Source organism: Balaenoptera physalus (genome assembly GCF_965194825.1).
Source record: "Balaenoptera physalus genome assembly, chromosome: 15".
Classification (NCBI taxonomy): domain Eukaryota; kingdom Metazoa; phylum Chordata; class Mammalia; order Artiodactyla; family Balaenopteridae; genus Balaenoptera; species Balaenoptera physalus.
This window is the reverse complement of record NC_138894.1, coordinates 21,121,738-21,140,307: the sequence shown is the minus strand read 5'-3', so window position 1 is coordinate 21,140,307 and position 18,570 is coordinate 21,121,738. Positions and strand designations below refer to the sequence as shown.

The 18,570-nt window shown below is 34.8% G+C and overlaps 1 long non-coding RNA gene across 1 annotated transcript in view; it reads right to left on the bottom strand.

The window, feature by feature from the left end:
- Window positions 1-13,538, bottom strand: part of LOC309643305 — a 29,180-nt gene extending 15,642 nt beyond the window's left edge. The window contains exon 1 of the long non-coding RNA XR_014253673.1: window positions 9,445-13,538. This is a non-coding gene — a long non-coding RNA (uncharacterized lncRNA). The remainder of the gene's footprint in view (window positions 1-9,444) is intronic.
- Between the last annotated feature and the right edge of the window lie 5,032 nt (window positions 13,539-18,570).

The window sequence follows — 18,570 nt, the reverse complement described above, 5'->3', positions numbered from 1 at the left end:
CTATATATTAAAGATCTCAAGGTAATGATCATAAATGCTCACTTAACTCAGGAGAAGAATGGATGAAAATAGTGAGAATTTCAAAAAAAGTGTTAGAAAATATAAAGAAGAACAAAACAGAGCTAAAGAATACAAAAACTGAACTAAAAAATACACTAGAAGAAATAAGTAGTAGATTAGATGATACAGAGGAATGGACCAGTAATCTGAGAGATGAATAGTGAATCAATCCAGCTGAACAGAAAAAAGAAAAAATAATTAAAAAAAAATAAGGATAGTTTAGGGCACCTCTGGAAAAACATCAAGCATACTACTGACATTTGCATTTTAGGGTTCCCAGAAGGAGGAGAGAAAGGGACAGAAAAATTATTTAAATAAATAATAGCTAAAAACTTCCCTAACACAGGAAAGGAAAGGAAAGAGACATCCAGGTTTAGAAAGGAGAGAGTCCCAAGCAAGATGAAATTAAAAAAGTCCACACAAAGACACATTACAAGTAAAGTGGCAAAAATAGAGATTAAGAGAGAATCTTAAAAGAAACAAAAGAAAAACAACTAATTACATACATGGGAACTTGTATATAACTGTCAACTAACTTTTCAGCAGAAAATTTGCAATACAGAAAAAAGTGACATGAAATGAAAAACCTAAAACCAAAAATGTTTTACCTGTCAAGGTTACCATTCAAATTTGAAGGAGATATAAGGGTTTTGTGGACAAGAGCTCAAAGAGTCCAGCAGTACTATACCAAATTTTCAAGAAATGTTGACTTCTCTAAAAAGAAAATAAAAGGACACAAGTGAAATATAAATATTATAAGGGGAAAAATCTCATTGGTAAAGGCAAACATACAGTAAAAGTAGTAGATTAATCACTTATAAAGCTAGTAGGAAGATTAAAAGACAAAAGTAGTAAAAACATCTATAGCTATAATAAATAGTTAAGGGATACAAAAAACAAAAAGATGTAAAATATGGTGTCAGAAACACTAAACTGAGGGGAAGAAATAAAAATATAAGGTAGTTCAAAGTTAAGAGATCATCATATTAAAATGATCATATCCCTATCTATCTATCTATCTATCTATCTATCTATCTATCTATCTATCTACCTATCTATCTAGTTATGTATAAACCTCATGGAACCCACAAACCAAACACCTATACTAGATACCCACAAAAAAGACAAAGGAATCCAAATATAACACTAAATATAGTCATCATATTACAAGGGAAGAGAGCAAAAAAATAAGAAGAGAACAACAAAGAACTACAGAAACAACTACAAAACAATTAGTAAGATGGCAATACGCACATGCCTATAAATAATTACTTTAAATAGAAATAGAATTAATGCTCAAATCCAAAGCCATAGAGTGGCTGAATGAAGGCAATACCCATATATATGCTTCCTATAAGAGATTCATTTCAGATAAACACATAGACTGAAAGTGAGGGGATGGAAAAAGGTATTCCATGCAAATAAAAAGGAAATGAAAGATTGGGTAGCACTACATATATCAGCCAAAATAGACTTTAAAACAAAGACTGTAACAAGATACGAAGAAGGACATTACATAATGATAAAGTCATCAATTCAACAAAAAGACATAAAATTGTAAATATATATGCATCCAACATAGGAGTACCTAAATACATGAAGAAAATATTAACAATATTAAAGGAAGTAATTGACAGTAATGCAATAATAATAGGGGACATTATCACCAAACTTACATCTAAAAACAGATCACCTAGACAGAAAATCAATAAGGAAACACAGGCCTTATGGATACATTATACCAGATGAACACAGTAGATATATATAGAACATTCCATACAAAAGCAGCAGAATCTTTTCCAATGCACTTGTAAAATTCTCCAGGATAGATCACATGCTAGGTCACAACACAAGTTTCAATACATTTAAGAAGCCTAAAATCATATCAAGCATCTTTTCTGACCACAAAGGTAGGCGACTAGAAATCAACTAGAAAAAAAAAAAAAAAAAAAAAAAACCAAAACCCTACAAAACCCACAAACTTTTGGCATCTAAACAGCTATACAACTAATGGGTCACTGATGAAATCAAAGAGGATATCAAAAAATGCCTGAAGACAAATGAAAATGGAAATACAACTATCCAAAACTTATAGGATGCAGCAAAAATAGTTCTAAGAGGGAAGTAGATAACAACACAAGCTTACCTCAGGAAACAAGAAAAAGCTCAAATAAACAATGTAACCTGACACTTAAATGACCTAGAAAAACGAGAACAAACAAAACCCAAAGTTAGTAGATGGAAAGAAATCATAAAGATCAGGGCAGAAACAAATAAAATAGAAACTCAAAAAACAATAGAAAATATCAATAAAACTAAGAGCTAGTTTTTTGAAAAGATAAACAAAATTGATAAACTTTTAGCCAGAATCATGAAAGAAAAAAGAGAGGTTCAAATCAATAAAATCAGAAATGCAAAAGGAGAAGTTATGACCAACACCACAGAAATATAAAGGGTTATAAGAGATTACTACAGACAACTATGCCAAGACTGAACCAGAGGGTAATAGAAAATATGAACAGGCCAATTAAGCATAATTGAATTGAAACAATAATAATAATGATAGTAATAAAAAACTCTCCCCAAACAAAAGTCCAGAACCAGATGGCTTCACAGTTGAATTCTATCAAATACTTAGAGTTAATATCTATCTTTCTCCAACTTTTTCAAAAATTGCAGAGGAAGGAATTTGCTTCCAAACTCATTCTGTGGGACAGAACCACCCTGATCAAAAATCAAGACAAAGATATAACACAAAAAGGAAATTATAGGCCAATAGCTCAATGTCACTGATGAACATAGATGCAAAAATCTTCAACAAATTATTAGCAAACTGAATCCAACAGTACATTAAAAGTATTATACACCATGACCAAGTGGGATTTATCCCACAGATGCAAGAATGGTTCAATATCTGTAAATCAATCAATATGATACATGATATTAACAAATTGAAGAATAAAATAAATTATACAATCATCCCAATAGATGAAAAAAAAAAAAAAAAAACTTTTGACAGAATTTAACATCCACTTATGATAAAAACTATCCAGAAAGTGGACATAGAGAGAACATACCTCAAGGTGGTAAACACTATGTATGGTAAGACCACAGCTAACATTATACTCAATGGTAAAAGCTGAAAACATTTCCTGTAAGGTCAGGAACGAGACAAGGATGCCTACTCTTGTCACTTTTATTCAACACAGTATTGGAATTACTAGCCATAACAATTAGACAGGAAAGAGAAATAAAATGAATCCAAATTGGAAAGGAAGAAGTAAAGCTGTCACTACCTGTGGATAACATGATACAATACATAGAAAATCCTAAAGATGCCACCAGAAAACTACAACAACTCATCAATTAATTGGGTAAAACTGCAGAATACAAAATTAATATACAAAAATCTGTTGCATTTCTGTACACTAATAATGAATATCAGAAAGATAAATTAAAGAAACAATTCCATTTACATTCAAATCAGAAAGAATAAAATTGTTAGCAGCCTTGATAAAGAAGAACAAAACTTGAAGGATCACACTTTTTGATTTCAAACTATACTACAAAACTATAGTAATCACAACAGTATGGTAATGGCAAAAAAGCAGACACATAGCTTAATAGAGCAGATTAGAGAACCCCCAAATGAACTCACATTTACATAGTCAATTAATCTACAACAAAGAAGGCAAGAATATACATTGGGAAAATAAAGCCTCTTCATTAAATGGTGTTGTGAAAACTGGAGAGCTATGTGCACAATAATAAAGTTAGAAGCTTTTCTCACCTGCAAAATTAACAATAAAGAAACACGAATTGAATTAAAGACTTAAATGTAAGACCCCAAACCATAAAACTCCTTGAAGAAAACAGAGGTAGTACGCTCTTTAACATTGGTCCTAGCAATATTTTTTGGATATGTCTCCTCAGGCAAGGGAAACAAAAACAAAAATAAACAAATGGGACTACATCAAACTAAAAACTTTTGCACAGTGAAGGAAACAATTAACAAAATGAAAAGGCAGCCTACTGAATGGGAGAAGATATTTGCAAATGATGTACCCAATAAGGGGTTAATATCCAAAATATACAAATACTCATATAACTCAACATCCAAAAAATAAACAACTTGAATAAAAATTGGCAGAGAAACTGAATAGATATCTTTCCAAATAAGACACACGGATGGATAACAGACACATGAAAAGAGCTCAACAACACTAATCATCAGGAAAATGCAAATAAAAAGCACAATTAAATATCACCTCACTTCTGTCAGTATGGCTATCATCAAAGAGACACCAAATAACTGTTGGTAGGATGTGGAGAAAAGGGAACACCTGTGCACAGTTGGTCAGACTGTAAACTTCTTCAACCACTATTGAAATCATTATGGTGGTTTCTCAAAAAATTAAAAATGACCCAGCAATTTCACTTCTGAGTATTTACCCAAAGAAAATAAAAACACTAATTCTAAAAGATATATGCCCCTAATGTCTGTAGCAGCATTATTTACAATAGCCAAGATACAGAAAGAAATTGAGAGTTCATCTACAGATGATGAATGGAAATCTTGCCATATGTAGAAATCTGGATAGATATAGAGGATATCATGCTAAGTGAAATAAGTCAGATGAGAGAGACAAATACCATATTATCTCCTTTATATGTGGAATCTTAAAAATAAAACAACAACAAAAAAATGAAAACGAAAAGGGAAAACACAGTCATAGATACAGAGTAGAAGAAGGTGATTGCCAGGGGGAGGGCTGTGGGAATATGTTAAGGGGGTTGAGAGGTACAAATGTTCAATTATAAAATAAATAAATCTCATGGAAGTAATGTACATCATAAGGAATATGGTCAATGATATTATAATAACTTTATATTGTGTACAGATGGTTACTAGACTTGTGATTACTTCATAATGTATGCAAATGTTATATCTATATATAGTACAACTGAAATTAAATAATATTGTATGCCAACTATATTTCAATAAAAGTAAAGTATAGATTAAGAATGAGACAGACAAACAAACAAACAAATAAATAAAATGTATGTACAGTGCTAGGTCCAGTGCCCAATATATAGAGAGTGCTAAATATCTGTTAAGCAAATATACCAAAATGCAGTAGAAGATATTTGCAAGTTTGGAGGCAGAAGAAGTGACCTACTTCACTGAAGTAATCTTGTGACTGATACAGTTTGTGAGTTGCACGTTTGCTCCAAGTGCATGCTCTTTCTTTATGAATGCAAAAATAACGTGTTCCACAAAATCTTGACCCAGTCTGCTAACTGGGTTTCATTATTTGCTTCTCCTCCTAACTAAACAAAAGACGTCTGTTTAGTTACTACTTAAGAGGACTGCTCCTTTTCATGCACATCTCTGACCTTCTGTACTAGTTCAGTTGTGTGAAAAGGTATTACAGGGGTGGGCATTTGAGCACCTACAACCTTGTCTATTTTGGAGGAGAAATGTGTGTTTTCCCCACTTGATTTGTCTCGTTTTCCCATCATCCTGAAACATGGCATATCCATCAACAAAGCTGTCTTCCAAAGATTATATGTTGTCAGGCTTACATTAATGCATAATTAGATTCTGTCCTCAGAAGGTTACTAGTTGTGGAAGGTCTAAATATTTTTGTTAGTGTCACCTTTATGCAAACTGTGAGATCAACATAAACTTTAAAAAAATTGTTGAATCCTTTTAATATTTATGTCATCTGGATTCTTCAAATAAGTGTTAAAATTTGTACAAAACTCAATTTCAGTGAAAAACGTCTAATAGTTCTTAGATTTCTCTGGGCACTGCCGACAGCTCATCTTGCATTTCTTTGGACAAACTACTTAGGTAACTGTGATAATAAAGCTAGAGGATTCATCTTGTTCCTTAACATGGTTGTACTCTTCCAGTAATTCAGATTCTGTTTATCTTACCTCTGTCTTTACGAAAAGTGAAACAACTCAGTTATCCCTCTATTGTGGGAGGCCATGGCTTGGGAAAATACTTGGTTAAATGACCTCCATCTCCATGTCAGCACTTCCAGAAAGCTGACCCCAGAAAAAGCTAACTACTTTGGAAACAGGATCTGCTGACCATTAGTGTTGCTTTTGGGACATGTTAATGAGGGCAATAGTACCCATGTGTAACACCTGAGACTGATGCCAAATTACACCCCACACCGGGTGAATTGTGGGACAATCTTAGAGTTGTTTGAGTGTGTCATAACTTAGATATCATAGCCTAGAAAGTGAAAAAAGTGGGCAGGGTGTCTTCAGACAGCGAATCTAATTCTTAACTTCAACTAAGAGAAATTACCTGAAATAGGCAGTAGGCAGGCACTGACATGCTTAGACATTTTGAAGAAGCCAAGACTCAGGTTCATCAAAGCCACCCTCTATGACAATGAAGGCTGAGATGATCTGGTCTAAAGGATGGGCAATTGAACTATACTTAGGTTATGGATGTCCTCACTCAAGGCCATGATGCCTCTAACCATAGTCTAGTTTAAGTCCTTGAAAAGGGTCTCATGATGGTTCCATGATTGATATGGCATACTTCAGTATGTTGGCATCATATGACAACTTTGTCCAAGGAAAGGACCACCTTAGGGATCCAAGGGAAAGTATTCACATAAGGTTTCTATTTTGACTTATGGCTATTTTACAATAAAGATAACAACCTTGTGGTGATAGAAGCGTTAAGATTTGCACAAGCCCTACTTTGCTCTAGCCACCATTATGTTTTACATTATGGTTTCTCAGTCCTGGCACTATTGAAATTTTAGATCAGATGACCGTTTGGGGTGTGTGTGGGGGTGTGGGTGTGGTCATGGATGTTTTGTGCATTGTAGGATGTTTATCATCATCCTTGACTTCCAGTCACAAGATGGCAATAGCACTCCTTCATCCCCAAATATGTGGCAACCAAAAATGTTTCCATTGCTAAATTGCCAAATATCCCCTGGGAGCATTTCAGAGGAAAAATCACTCCCAGTTGAGTTCCACTGCTCTATATCAATAGCATTATTTTCCCCTAAGGGCATGAATCTGTGGCCCTAAGTTTTCATCGCAGTTTTAAATGGAGCTATTCAATGTCTATTGTAAATATTCAACAAATTTGGTGTCCAAAACCCAAAATTAAATGGTCCCTGAAACATGCCATTCAGATGTTAGTTTTAAAACCTCTTCAACTTTGTACATGTGTACAGACTTTTATACCAACTACTAACAACGTGATTTGTCTACCCGCTTCACCATAGTTGATTTTGCCTAAAACAACTTATTACTTTCCTTTTGTCTGGAACAACCTATTTCAGAGCATCTATGGGTTCTAACCTTGATATTTGCTTACAATTCGCAGCATTACTAATAACTTCCAAGCAGGCTAGTACCTGGAGGAAGTATAGGTAACTCAAAGATACCTCAAAGATATCTTTTATCATACCATAGAGCAGTGTATGGACTATGTCTACCAGACCACAGAAATAAGCAGATGAATGAAAGCAAAGTTCTGATTCTACTGCAGACATATTCTTAGTACTAATCTATATATAAGTGTGTAGCACCCATTCTTTGGACACTTATTGTGACATTGATTATCAACACTTTGGCTCCCTGGCCTTAATTTCCCCCATCAATAAGAATTATTAACATCTCCCCCTGCCTTCTGTTACAGATGATTAAAGCCTAGCTTTTCAATCCCTCTCTTATAGTATGTTGTGATATTAGAAGTCAAAAATAGATTATAGGTTATAGAGAAAGTGAGGGACTCCTGGTGGGGCTACTGCCTTTCCAAGTCCAAGGTGAAGGTGATCAACTGAAGGATAATTGCAAAAAACCATTTTCCACATCAGAAATGTTCCAGAGTACCTAGACCCACTTAGCTTTAGAGAGGAATGACTGGAGGGGTGGTATGCGTGGGATGGTATCTGCACAGTCAGCCTGCTGATTTGTTCCTGGTAGAAACTCACCAGAGGCTGGGGCTATTATAAAATTAACTACACCAAACTCAGAACCAAGTCTCAGATAATTTTTCCAGGTTCACATTCTTTTTAGTTATTGTGTATTTCTTTATTCATCCCCTCTCCTTGCTCTCTTAAAAGTATTTTTATGAAATATTTTAAACATACTGGAGAGAACAGGGAATAATACAACTCCTACACAGATAAATCTCAAAAACAAAACAGTGAGTGAATATAGTAAGTTGGAGAATAATATATTGTGCATAATATATAAAGCTTGAAACCTGCAAAACAATATGATGAATGTTTATCAGTATTGAATGTTAACATTTTGACTTATTAAATCAATATTTTAAAAAAAGGAACTAAAATGTTACAGTACAGTTGAAACTTTCATGCTTCCTCCCTCTCCATTCAGAAAATAATTCTATCATGATTTTGGAGTTTATTTTTCTATCATGTTTTTATTATAGATATCAAGATTTAGATATCAATATAAAATATATTATACAGTTCTCTATGTTTTCATATTATAAATTGGCATCTTACAAGACATATTACGCGTACCATCACTGTTTTTGGCATTTTTATGTTAATACATGTAACTAATGTATTCATTTTATTGACTATCCTTTGATAATTATATTAAAATGCACCTGCTTATCTTTGTCCTATTGATAGACATAAAGATTTTTTTCCTCTAATATTTTGAAATTAGAAACACTACTGCAATTGGCATTCTTACTCATACCTCTTGGGAACCCCTATAAGAGGTTTAGACATTAGCCACACAATGGACTTAGCAATTCTGTAGGATAATATACCTCAGGTTTTGGTATTCAAACTCAGTACTTCAGATACTGTAGTCCTATTTTCAAATTAGGACTAAGGACAATGCTGCAGAGGTTTACAATATCCCCAGCAATGCCTTCACATCTGATAAGGGAAGTCTGATACTCCTCTTCTTACTTTCTAAATAATGCTTATTTTCATGACTTCAAGCAATGTCTATATACTAACATCATCTAATTAGATAGTTCAAAGTCAAGATCCAGAGCCCTAGACAGCCCCTCCCTTCCTTCCCTCCCTCCCTCCTTCCTTCCTTCCTTCCTTCCTTGCTTCCCCCTTCTTTCCAACAGGAAATATTTATTAAATCTCTAATTAGACTAATCAAAATGAACATGTCTAAAACTGGATTAATCACCCTGCCTCTGCAAAATTTATTTTCCAAGTTTATTACTAAACTCCTCTATTACATACCCTTCAATAGCTCACTATTGCTTTCATGACCCAAAGATTAATGTAACAGGAACATTTCTCTCTTTAGCCACCATTACTCTGTAACTTCAATTTACAAATAAAACCACTAGTCCATCTCCAGTTTACAGATAAAACCACATTATCAACTACTTACAATTTGTTATGCATTATTTCATTACTTATATTTTCACTGCCTTGAATTCTTCTCTCCCCTTCTTCACCAGGTTAATTCTTCCAGGCCCTTTAAAGTTGATCTTCCTTAAGAAGTCTTCTCTCATCTCTGAGTTAGGGTCCAGTGGCTTCATTTTTTCCCAGTTTTATTGAGATAATAATTGACATACAGCACTGTGTAAGTTTAAGATGTACAACATAATGATTTGACTTACGTCATTCATTAAATGATTACCAAAATAGGTTTAGAGAAAATTCATCATCTCATATAGATATGACATTAAAGAAATAGAAAAGAAAAAAAATGTCCTTGTGATAAGAACTCTTAGGGTTTACTCTCTTAACTTTCATATATAACATACAGCAGAGTTGATTATCTTTACCATGTTGTACATTATATCCCTAGTACTTATTTGTTTTATAACTGGAAGTCTGTACCTTTTGATCACCTTTATCTAACTTCCAATCCCCTTATCCTCCAGTGGCTTCATTTTGATTTCCTGTGGCATTTTTTGACCATTTCTTTCATATCACAGATAATACTGTGCTTAAATTGGAAGCTTGATTACTTGTCTCCCTCACTAACTCAGGGCTCCTTGAAGGCAGGATTAGCACCTTATATCACTAGCTCCCAGGCCCTTAAAATTGAGGTGATACTTATCAGACTTTAGTCAAATGATGGGACAAGCACATTGGAATTACTTCATCAAAATCATACAGTTAGACCTGGGCCTGGGATTCAAGTCTACTTACTTCCAGAGCAGGCCTTTCCCACCATCAGTCAAAGAGTGTCCTTTTTCAAAAGTAATATAGAAATAGATCAGTGTCATATGATATTAGGGTTGCCAAGGAAACATTTCCGGGTACTGATTCCGAAAATTCCAACAGCAGAAATATAAAAAGAGTAAATATTTAAAATACAAATATTTTAAAAAGAAGGAATAGCAATTTACATTCACCCTGTAGTATACACATTTGTACTGAAATGAAAATGATGATATAAGAACTTTTCCCAGTAGCAGATAATGAGACAGACTAGAAGACCTAAGTATTAGGAACTTGAAGGAATAGGCAAAATTACCAGAGATTCTGATAGTGAACCCCATTTCCTCATCTTGTGCTGGTACTTTTTGGAATCACATTTACAGATGTGCTTCCTCAATTTTCCTACTGGTTCTTTGACATCCACACTCAAAGAAACTTACTAATACACTTGACCTTTTCCTTTAAGAACAGCTATGATATTCAAAACCCACTAAACATACCCCACATCTAGTATAGTAACAGAGATAGAGCTATAAAAACAATTTATGTAAATTAAATAATTACCATAAAATTCTGGATGGTGGATACATTTAGTGAGAAGATGATTGGGGCAGGGATGGAACATAGGAGTTGCCATGGTGGCAGCGGAGGCTTTCCTTCTTCTTCTTTCTTTTCTTCATTTCAGTCTGGGGATTATGCATTTACAGTGTGTTGACCTTCACTTTTGTGTTTTGTGTACTTTTCTATATATGTGTTTTATTTCAAAACAAAAAATATTTATGGAAAAGAAAAAATAAATGTAAAAGGAAAGGAATATATATTTTCAAGGACAAAAAAATAAGAGAAAATTTATCAGCCCAATATAAAGATTAGGAAACTGAGATGTAGAATGGGAAGGATTTATTTAAAAAAGTAATAAGGGGATAAGGTTGAAATTTTTTGAGCTCTACCTAAATAAGCGCTCTCTCTACCTCTCTCTCTCTCTCACGCACACATTTTTTCTCCCGAGAGAGGGAGTCTATTAAGCAGGTATTATCCCTTCAATATTCGTATTAAGCAACTATTATTCTTATAACCCTATTTTACATGAAGAAAACTGAAGATGAAATCGAGCAACTTGCCTGAAGTTGGAAGAAAGAAGTTCCTGACAGTTAGAGCCTGGTACTGTCAGCTGTGTTTTGCTGCTCACCTGTAGAATATAAACAATTTCAGTGAACATAACGCTAGACAAGGCTACTCTGTGATCAAAACCAGACTACGTTGTAATCAGGTCTGAACACACACACAAAGCGTGGACATTGTCCAAATCATAAAATGACCAAACACATCCCTTCTCTGGCTAATGATTGACGGCTACTTCTTTACCAATTATAATTTTAGCCTCAGCCTATTCTTTCTTCCTTCTAGATAAGAGTTATTATGATAAGCAGTCATGTAATTGACCATAATTCATAACAGCGTACAAGCCAGAGCAAAGCCTTGCTTCCTTTAAATCTCTTCAAAACTAACTCACACAATCCCGAATCATGTCATTCTTTTCTAATACTCTCTTACTGAGAAGCCCCGTGGGATATGCTTTTTCTCATTACAGCATACTCAACTTATTCAACTACAGGTGTGTTCCTGGTTGTCTTTGGCTGAAGGGCATTGACTGAGTCATGTGTATATGCTTGCTTTGAGGATCATTTGCAATTAATACAGGATTTCTGTGTTATATTTAGAAGTGGAGAGGAGAGGATAACAGAGCAGATTTTGAGGTAGAGATGAAGAAACTTGAAAGTATGACAGACTTCCTAGACTGCCAAGTATCAAGACTTCCTGAATCTTCACCATCCTCTGTGATTTGCTTCCTTGTACTGAGACAGACATGTTATGTTTAATACCCATGGTACAGTTTTAATACCTCAAGAAAATCCTGTGACTCCTCTTTAATAGGGTTGGTAATGAGTTTAAAAATATTGCTTTAATGACATATTTTTGCTTTTGCTTAAGGTACTTTGGCAAGTTACAGAAGTCAAATGCGCCCACAGTGAATGTGATGCTGTCTGTAATTACATAGAAAGTGGCTTTCATTTTTTTCTTTCCTCATTTCTTTGCTCTGAAAATCTCCTGAATATGAATTTGTAAGCTCTTGGTTACAGACACATGCTGTGTGCTTAAGACCTCCCATGGGTTCACTGATGCATTAGATCTTTGAGATAAAGAGGAGTAATGAGGATGAGCAAGATGAAATAAATGTAAGCCTGAAAATGATGAAAGAAGCATAGAGACTCAAAGGTATGATGGCCCTCAGTTAATGGTCTCTCATGCTTTAAACTCTCCTCATTTCACTGTGACTAGACAATTCTGATGCTAGAGCCAAGAAACAATTTGAGAAATGAATGAAAATGGATATTAAAAAAAATCTCTAAAAGGTATAACTACGTTAGTGTAAAGAAGAGAAATATGGAAAAGGAACCAAGATGATATACAGAAAAGAGAAGAAAGATGGGAATTGTTGACATTTTAAATTTTTTATAGTAATAGCCTACTCGAGCATGATGTGCTGGTCTTAAACCTTAACATTATTTAATATTCTTCCCTTGAAGAAGTGGATTCTATGTTCCCTCTCCTTGAACTTGGTCTTGTTTTTTGTGACTGTCCCAAAGTATAGATGCCAGTGAAAATGATGCCATGTGACATCTGAAGTCAGGTTAGAAAAGCCATGCAGCATCTGCTGATTTATCTCGGAATAGTCACTCTTGGAGCTTTCAACAAACACTTAAGAAGCCCAACTGTCCTGAGGAATCCATAGGGAAAGCCCACGGGGAAAGACGACAGAGAGACAGAGAGATACCTCAGCTGTTTGAGCCCCAGCTGTTTTAGACTGCCCAGCCTGGGCTCTATAGCATGGGAATAATAACCTCAGCCCCTGGTAACATCAGACTGCCAATGCTTGAGAGACTCAAAGTAGGAAATCCCTGCTGAGCTTAGTCAAATCCCAGATCTGTAAGGAAAATAAATGAGTCCTTGTTTTCCACCACTGTTCTAGACTGGTTTGTTGCACAGATATAGATAACTGAAACATCAGGTGTCCTGAGTACCAGTCCACAAGCCCATCCTTGGGCAATATGGGGGCCTTCCTTCTCTTTTCATTGGAAAATTTTTTTTTCAAACGCAAGACCGTATATCCAAACACACAATTAATTTCCAATAATTAACATTTTCCAAATTATAAAATAGGCATGATAATACCTATTCTACATATCTAATATTGTTGAGGAGACTTGAATGATGTAAAATATTTGAATTTTTAATTTGTTCAACAAGGAAGCAATATGTAAACACATGATTATTATTATTAGCAGTAATAACTGCTAACATTTATTGAACACTGAATATGTTACAGAGACCCTTACAGGTGCTTTACTCATTATAGCAGTCAGCCTCAAAGATGACCCCTGGTGATCACCAACTACTGCTATTCATGCATTTGTATGATACCTTTTCCTTTAGTGAGGGCTAGACTCACTGGCTTGACTTCTAAAGAATAGCATAACCATAATTAGGTTATAAAAGACTGACTTCAGTTTTACTTGTAGATTCTTTGATGAACAAGCTGCTATGTGGGAGAGTCTCAAATGGCGAGGCATTGAGTTCAGCTTCCACCTAATAGCCAGAAAGGTACTGAGGATGTGAGTCCAAAAACCCACAAGGAATTTAATTCTGCAGCAACCATATAAATGAATTTGGAAGCAGATCCTGCCCCAGTTGAATCTTTATTACAGCATTGTGAGGTATTTTAAAGCTGAGGACCCAGTTAAATCATGCTCAGATTCTTGACCTATAGGAATGTGTGTTGTTTTAAGCCAGTAAGTTTTGGGGTAATTTTTAATGCAACGATAGATAACTAATATGCCTGCATTAAAGAAACTGTGACACATAGATGATCACTAACTTAGTGTCTCACAATTAATGATCATATATATATATTTTTTTAAATATATATGCTAGGTATTTTTTTTTTTAATTTTATTTATTTATGGCTGTGTTGGGTCTTCGTTTCTGTGCGAGGGCTTTCTCTAGTTGCGGCAACCGGGGGCCACTCCTCATCGCGGTGTGCGGGCCTCTCACTATCGCAGCCTCTCTTGTGGAGCACAGGCTCCAGACGCTCAGGCTCAGTAATTGTGGCTCACTGGCCCATTTGCTCCGCGGCATGTGGGATCTTCCCAGCCCAGGGCTCGAACCCGTGTCCCCTGCATTGGCAGGCAGATTCTCAACCACTGCGCCACCAGGGAAGCCCCTAATGATCATATTTTTAGTGCTGGAGAAATCTTGTCATTAATCTAGATTATTTCTTTTTGCTCTGCCATTGGGAGAGACTGAGGAAACAGTTAGATATAATGTTATTCAGCAGAAACTTTTGAGGGAAAAATTGCTGCCTCATAACACCTCAATAGTCTGAGTCAGAGAAATGAACAAAGAATAAAAATGTAAAATTTAAAGTCAAGTTAGAGTCAAAGGGAAATAAAATGTGTTGTGGAATTACTCTACACCAGGCACAAGGTTTGATATTTTACACATTCAGTTCCTGAATTAATGCCTTTGTAACCTGAATGTTCCTAGGTTACTCATTTCATGGATCATTTCTGGATGGCACAATCCTCCCTTTGCATCATTTCTGAAAATATCTGCAGTACAGGCACTTTTTAGCACAAAGTTGAATTAAAACATGTAATCAATAGTAAAATCCATAAACCATGGTCTAGATTTTAATTTTGTAGTTTGTTACAGATAATGACAATTACTGAGTTACCATGATGTGAAAAACTTGCTCACATGAATGGCCCCATGCACAATCTAATCCTTCCCCTCAAAGCTTGGAGTGTGTTTGCTCCTGGGTTCAACATACCAGGTCTGCTAGAATTTCATTGTAGGCAGCTGTACCTACACCTTCACAGCTCTACAGTGGATGTTGCTTCCTTGGGGTCATAACGGCTTTATTACTTCACAAAATCCAGTCCTTGGTCAAAACATGCATCTAATATAGTGCTGGTGCAGAAAATCTTCCCTGATTCATTCCAGCTAAATTTCTATATGTCTCCTCCTGGAAATCCACATGTTGTGTAGCCAATACTGCCTGGCTTCTTTTCTCCAGTTAACTTTGTATTGTGGAATGCAAGCCAATCCTGCCAGGGAAACGGGCCTCAGCGAACTGTGTTACAGTTACTTATATTTTGCCATTTTTAGCTCAGTACACTTGCAGGGAGCACTTCTGTTGAGTGCTATTAGCCTTGTATTGTCAAAATCTTAGAATGATCAATATTTATAAGAAGAAACTGAAGTGAACTTTTTTTATTATGAAGTTGACATTACCATGTGGATTTGAATAAATGAGCATCTTCATTTGGCTAGAATGAAGAACCAACAAATTATCTACTGCCCACCAGAAGCAGATCCTGAGCAACTATCCTTAGAAAAATGATTTCTCCAGGCTGAAAAAGAATGTCTGAAAGTAATCCAGGCAAGAGTTAAGAGATTGTTGTTCTTAGCAAAAAATTGTAGACTAGAAGGAATTTTAAGTTGGTCACTTAATTCCATGTGTTAAAGGAAGGATGTAATCTAGTGGGTGGACACTAGGCAAGGTAGTTCTGGGTTTAATTTCTGCCTCAACTGCCTATTATCTACATGACCTCATAACAAATTTAAGCTTAGTTTCCTTTTCTGAAATAAGAGATTAAAATGTATATGAAAGTATAAGCCAACTTCAGGATTACTGTGAGGGTTATATGACAGTGGTGGAAAACATTTAGCACATTATTTATTACACCCAAGTGGTTAAAAATGGTATAGTTTTTTTCCCCCAATCTCCCCAAGTGAGCTTTTTCTGTAAAGCTTTACCCTCTGTACACTGGAATGCCAGTGAAATATCCAATTAATTGTAGTCAATTGATATGACTCTAGAAATAAATTGTTTCTAAAATAACAAGCAAAGAGTTGATGACAGTCATTTGTGATAGTCCACAAATGAAGCAATAAAGAGTGGAGTAATGAACTCATGTTTACTCCCTTCCATCTAAAACCCAAGTCCTGCACTTTTGCAAACATACAGGTGTCCCATAGAGGTATAAGACTTAAACATATATCATATTTCTCTTTAGCTGCACTATATGCTGAAGGACACCTTTATATAGCCTCTAAAATTCTGGGGAAAACTCATTTTGAACTTAGAATTCTGGATCCAGGCTAAAATATCAATCAAATGTGATAATATACAAATATGTTTCAAGAAAAAACTCAGGATATTGATCTTTCTTACAACCTTTCCTGGGAAGTTACTTGAAAAGTCGATGGAAGTCTTCTGAACAGAGGTATTGGAGGGGATAAGAGAACAGAGTGGGAACTGAAAGAAATTAGACTAGAGACATGATACGGTCTTTTGGAAATTGAAAAATCTTAAGGATGTTGTAAGAAAAATGTTAACAGCAGTCTTCTTACTCATTCTTTCTCAACTGGGTTAGGCAAAATGAGTGACCAAGACAACATTTTCTTGTAAACCTGCTAATGGGCTTGAGCTGTCATACTTGGAAAGATGTAAATGACATTACTAGAGCCAAGATACCTGGATACCCCTTTCCTGTAAAAGCTTTCTAGCAGGATACACCTTGCTTGACTGGAGTGCTTATTGTAGATATATCTGGAATTTTAAAATTATGGAACATAGCTAAATAATTGATAGGGCATAAAAGGTAGGCGTATTGAAACAGAAATTGTTCTTTTATAGACAATGTTTCTGTCTATGTTGCTCAAGTTGTATCTGCTACTATAAAAACTAATCTTAATACAGGAGAAAGGGATATTTTTCAAAGCTTGCATATGATGGTTTAGGATTCTTATGGGAAAATAATGTTTTGATCATGACTGGCACTCATCTATAACCCTTTTATCATTACCAAAATATGGTGTTGGATAAGATCTATGATTCATACAAACCCTTTTCATCAATTCAACCCTTCAAATTAACACAGTATTAAATACAAATAAGTAAAAAGGTAATTTAAAACTCCAGAAAAAGCAATGGATGTATAAGAAAGGTAATGCAATAATAATATAATATTTAACTACATAATAAATCTTGTAAGCATAGTCATAACAAAACAAATTCTTCATTGATTCTCATTGCTTAAAATAAACATATAGACAAAGCACAGAACACATAATTAATTATGAAATATAATGTAAATGCTATAAAGTTTGGCATTAAAAATAAAAATAAAGGGAGTTTAGAAGTAGAAGAACAGAATTAAAGGAAATGATTGGCAGTTTGCTCATCTTATAGAGTGAGTAAATTAGACACAGTCTGGTTGCATACCAAAGTCTCTCATGAATATTATGGCACTAAAATATACCCCAGTAAATGATTAACTTTAGAAACACTGAGTAAACTGGGCATCTGGACTTGGTGAATTCTAAACAAATGAGCCACCTAGTGTTTATGTTTCTTTTTTATTTTTTTTAATTTTTATTTTATATTGGAGTATAGTTGATTAACAATGTTGTGTTAGTTTCAAGTGTACACAAAATGATTCAGCTATACACATAAATGTATCTATTCTTTTTCAAATTCTTTTCCCATTTAGGTTATTATAGAATATTGAGCAGAGTTCCCTGTGCTATACAGTAGGTCCCTGTTGGCTATCTACTTTAAATATAGCAGTGTGTACATGTAAATACCAAACTCCCAATTTATCACACCCCCACCTTTCTCCTTTGATAACCATAAGTTTGTTCTCTAAGTCTGTGAGTCTGTTTCTGTTTTGTAAATAAGTTCATTTGTATCATTTTTTAATAGATTCTGCATATAAGTGATATCATATGATAATTGTCTTTCTCTGCCTGACTTACTTCACTTAGTATGATAATCTCTAAGTTTATCCATGTTGCTACAAATGGCATTATATCATCCTTTTTAATGGCTGAGCAATATTCCATTGTATATATGTATAACATTTTCTTTACCCATTCATCTGTCGATGGACATTTAGGTTGCTTCCATGTGTTTTCTATTGTATACAGCACTGCAATGAACATTGGGGTGCATGTATCCTTTCAAATCATGGTTTTACCTAGGCATATGCCCAGGAGTGAGATTGTTGGATCATATGGTAGGTCTATTTTTAGTTTTTTTAAGGAATCTCCATACGGTTCTCCATAGTGAGAATGTACCAATTTACATTCCCACCAACAGTGTAGGAGGGTTCCTATGTTTCTCATGGAGATGACCAAGATGAAGGATGTATGCTCAAAAGAGTAAGCACTTTTCAAGTCTCTGCTTATATCATATTTGCTAACATTCCATTGGCCA